At 56.6% G+C, this 3,989-nt stretch overlaps 1 long non-coding RNA gene, 3 other non-coding genes and 1 pseudogene across 4 annotated transcripts; all 5 read left to right on the forward strand.

Annotated features, from left to right (window-relative positions):
- LOC108299163 lies at positions 1 to 76 on the forward strand (annotated as a pseudogene; the record flags this gene model as incomplete).
- A 246-nt stretch (positions 77 to 322) lies between these two features.
- Positions 323 to 3,984, forward strand: LOC119470002. The gene is made up of 4 exons (XR_005198873.1): positions 323 to 365; positions 1,700 to 1,837; positions 2,379 to 2,422; positions 3,702 to 3,984. It is a non-coding gene; the product is annotated as an uncharacterized LOC119470002 (long non-coding RNA).
- LOC119470005 lies at positions 1,893 to 1,975 on the forward strand. The gene has a single exon (XR_005198876.1). It is a non-coding gene; the product is annotated as a small nucleolar RNA SNORD115 (small nucleolar RNA).
- Positions 2,051 to 2,132, forward strand: LOC119470004. The gene has a single exon (XR_005198875.1). It is a non-coding gene; the product is annotated as a small nucleolar RNA SNORD115 (small nucleolar RNA).
- LOC119470003 lies at positions 3,889 to 3,970 on the forward strand. Its single transcript, XR_005198874.1, has one exon. It is a non-coding gene; the product is annotated as a small nucleolar RNA SNORD115 (small nucleolar RNA).
- Positions 3,985 to 3,989: the final 5 nt, after the last annotated feature.

Genomic DNA, 3,989 nt, shown 5'->3' on the forward strand with positions numbered 1-3,989 from the left:
ATGATGAGAACCTTATATTGTCCTGAAGAGAGGTGATGACTTAAAAATCATGCTCAATAGGATTACGCTGAGGCCCAGCCTAGGTGAGAATTTTGAAAGAGGATGCTGGGAATTACGAGTTCCCAGGCAGGGCCACTGTATTTTGGGCTAAAGACCTGTAGGCTCTGAAGGGCATCTCGGGGTGCCCAAGCCTGTCTCTGTGCCCTTCTGTGAGGCAGCCCAGGCTCACTATGTGGGCTTGGTGTCCTCTTTCCCATTACCCAGTGGTGGGGCATTCTGGCAACTCCTTCTTGAGCCCCCATTCTCCCCTATGCCTTTCAGAGAGCTCTTCTGCCCAGCAGAGCCCCTGGCATTGACCTGCATAGGTGAGTGGATCCTGCTGGGGTCAGGGGCCATGAGCCAGGCAGCATGGGTTCACCAAGTATCAGACGTCAGGACAGGAGGGTTTCCTCAGAGAGTTGACCTGAATCCCCACCATGGATAGGTGGGTTGGTCTTCCAGGAGGGTGGCTTCCTTGAGAATCTGGCCCACAAAGAACGCCTTCCCTGAAGCCCTGCAGGGGTGATGGTGGACCAGGCTGGAAAGGGTCTCATCAGTCTCACGCAGGGTAGCTCCCAGCTGAGACTCTGTATGCATGTCTGTCCTTGAGGACTGGTCAGGAAAAATAATCAGGACAGCAGGGGCTCGGGGGTCCCATGACAATCACAGAGACTATCCATCCTGGAGAGGGCTGGGCGATCAGCCCCATGGGGTCGGGCTGTGGAGATTCAAGGATTGCGTGCCACTCTTGGCCCTGAATGGGACCGACCCTGTTGAGCAGTGGACCATCCCAGTGGTGCCTTCTTGCGCCTGGTGGATGGCAGCGTGGCTTCAACTGGTTGGGTCAAGGCTGAGCCGTGGCTGGTGCTTCGTGGTGCACAGGCCGGCCCTGGGACTCATGGGCTTTGGGCAAGGGTGCAGCCTGTCTGCCGCTGGGGCTCATCCCTTCTTGGAGGTCAATGACGGGAAGGGTGGCATCCTGAGATTGGAAGACCCCTTCATGAGGGACCTGACCCGGCAATTTGTTGTCCAGGCAGCTTCTGAGCCATGGGGGTCACCTCCATGGTGGCCAGGTCTTGGGCCAAAGAAAAGGAGAGGGTACCATGTGGTTCCTGATTGGCCAAGTGTGGCCCAGCTCTGTGTTTGGCAGGTATCTGGGGTGTGGATGAGAACCCACCAGAGAAAGCAGGTGGCCCTGGGCCCCAGGCTGCGATTTCTGGTATGTGCTTGGAGAGGGAGCCTGGGCTGGTGTACCGGGGAAGGCTGTGTGACAGCCAGGTTGGCAGCAGCACCTGGCATCAGGGCCAGGCTTCTTGTTTTGCCATTAGCTGGTTGGTGGCCTCAGCTCTTACCCAGGGTTTCTGTTGTGGTCCAGGGTCATGCAGTGGAGCCAGGATGGGCAGTGGAGGTGCTTCAGGGGCCTGCAGTAGGGCACATCCCAGGCTTCTTGCCCAAGCCTAGTGACCCGCCTACCCTTCCCTTCCAGGGTTCAGTGGCAGAGAGTGCCAGGGGTTCCCTGGGTCCATGAAGGTCATTATTTCTTATAGATCCCATCACATGGGTCCATGGAGGGAGAGCATGTGTGAGCCAGCACCCCCTCCCCGTTTTCCCGCATGGAGGTGTGAGACTCTATTTAAAATCCTGTCCCCCATCCCTGCAGATGATGGACTTCCTCCCTCCAGAGGAAGACTTGTGTTGAGCCCGCTGACCCCAGGCCAGTGGCCATCAGCCAGGTGCCTAACCCCCAGTGAGCTGAAACTTGGATTCTCCTGGCTCCTGGTCTCCTGCATTGAGCTTGGTGAGCACATCTGTGTATCACTGGATGCGTGTGTGGGGAGGAGGCACCCTGGGTTGGGTCAATGATGAGAACCTTATATTGTCCTGAAGAGAGGTGATGACTTAAAAAATCATGCTCAATAGGATTACGCTGAGGCCCAGCTGAGGGGAGAATTTTGGAAGACGACGCTGGGTCCCACTGGATCCATGCTTGGGGTGAGGGGTGCTCTAGGTTGGGTCAATGATGAGAACCTTATGTTGTCTTGAAGAGAGGTGATGACATAAAAATCATGCTCAATAGGATTACGCTGAGGCCCAACCTAGGTGAGAATTTAGGAGGAAGATGCTGGGAATTAGGAGTTCCCTAACAGTACCATTGCATTTTGGGCTAGAGATCTGGAGGCTCTGAAGGGCATCTGGAGGGTGCCCAGCCCTGTCTCTGCACACCTCCATGAGGCAGCCCAGGCTTACTGTGAGGGCTCCACGTCATTGCTGCCATTACCCGGGGGTTGGTCACTTTGGCGGCTTCTTCCTCAGCCCCCATTCTCCCCTGTGCCTTTCAGTGAGCACTTCGGCCCAGCAGAGCCCCTGGCATTAACCAGCACAGGTGAGTGGACCCTGCTGGGGTCATGCACCATGAGCCAGGCTGTGTGGGTTTGCTGAGGGTCCCCCTTCAGCCACAAGGGTTTCCTCAGAAGCTGACCTGAATCCCCACTGGGATGGGTTCTCCAGGAGAGAGGATTCCTTGGGAATGAGACCCATTGAGGATACCTTCCCTGAAGCCCTGCAGGGGTGGCAGTGGTCCAGGCAGTAAAGGGTTTCCTTAGCTCCACACAGGGCAACGCCCCGCTCAGGTCAGGTCTCTAGGATGGCCAGGCCACATGAGGGGGCTCTCCGACCTCGGAGAGGTGTATGGGATCCAGTCCATGGGTTCGGGTGACAAATTTTCAAGGATCACACCAAACCCATGGCCCTGAATGGCACCGACTCTATTAAGCAGTGGGCCATCCCAGTGGTGCCTCCTGGAGTTAAGTGGGGGGCGGCACTGTTTCCCCAAGATTGGCTCTAGACTAACTCTGGCTGGTGGCTGATGGTGCTGCAGTCTGGCCCTGGGACTCGTGGGCTTCGGGGCAAGGGTGCAGCCAGTGTCCCACTGGGGATCACCTCTTCCTTGTGAGCAAGTGGCTCGAATGGTGTCCTCCTGAGGTGGAAAAGCCCACTATAGAACGACCTGTCCCAGAAATTCTCTGTGTAGGCTGCCTCCAAGTCAAGGGATTATCTCCAGGGGTGCAAGGTTTGAGGTCCAAAAAAAGGAGAAGACATCGTATGTCCCCTGATTGGCTGAGTGTGACCCACTCTGCGTGGGAGGTGTTGAATGGAGCATGGATGGGGCCCAACAGAGGACACACGAAGCCCTGAGGCCTCAGGCTACGATTTCTGCTGTGTTGTGGAGCGGGGCCTGGGTGCTCGCCCTCCACACACACAGAGTCAGGCTGTGCGACTGCCAGATGGGCAGTGCATGGAATCCGAAACCAGTCTTCGTCGGCCGTGAGATGGTAGGCAGCCTTGTCCACACCCAGGAGAGCGGTACAACCATTGAGTTGTGTGAGGCTGCTGTTGTGGTCAGTGGAGGTGCTTAGGTGACGACAATAGGGCGCAGCCAGGGCATCTTGCACAACCCCAGTGACGCACCTGCCCTGTCCTTCCAGGGTTTGATGGTGGGAAGGGCCAAGGATCCCCCATTTCCATGACATGTCAGCATTTCACATGGATCCCATCACATGGGTCCACGGCGGGATAGCAGGTGTCAGCAGCACCTCCCCCCCACTTCCTGGCATAGAGGCATGAGGTTCCATTTTGACACATGTCCACCTTTTGTCCCCTAGATGGTGAGACCAAGGAAATCTTTCACTGGGCCCACTGGTCTTGGACGACTGGTCGTCAGCCAGGTGCCCAGCCCTTGGTGCGCTGAAGCTCAGGCCCTTCCCAGCGTCCTGGTGTCCAGCACTGAGCTGTGGTGAGCACATCTGGGTCCCACTGGATGTATCCATGGGGAGGGGGGTGTCCTAGGTTGGGTCAATGATGAGAACCTTATATTGTCCTGAAGAGAGGTGATGACTTAAAAATCATGCTCAATAGGATTACGCTGAGGCCCAGCCTAGGTGAGAATTTTG

Source organism: Cebus imitator, unplaced genomic scaffold (assembly GCF_001604975.1).
Source record: "Cebus imitator isolate Cc_AM_T3 unplaced genomic scaffold, Cebus_imitator-1.0 Scaffold2499, whole genome shotgun sequence".
Taxonomy (NCBI): domain Eukaryota; kingdom Metazoa; phylum Chordata; class Mammalia; order Primates; family Cebidae; genus Cebus; species Cebus imitator.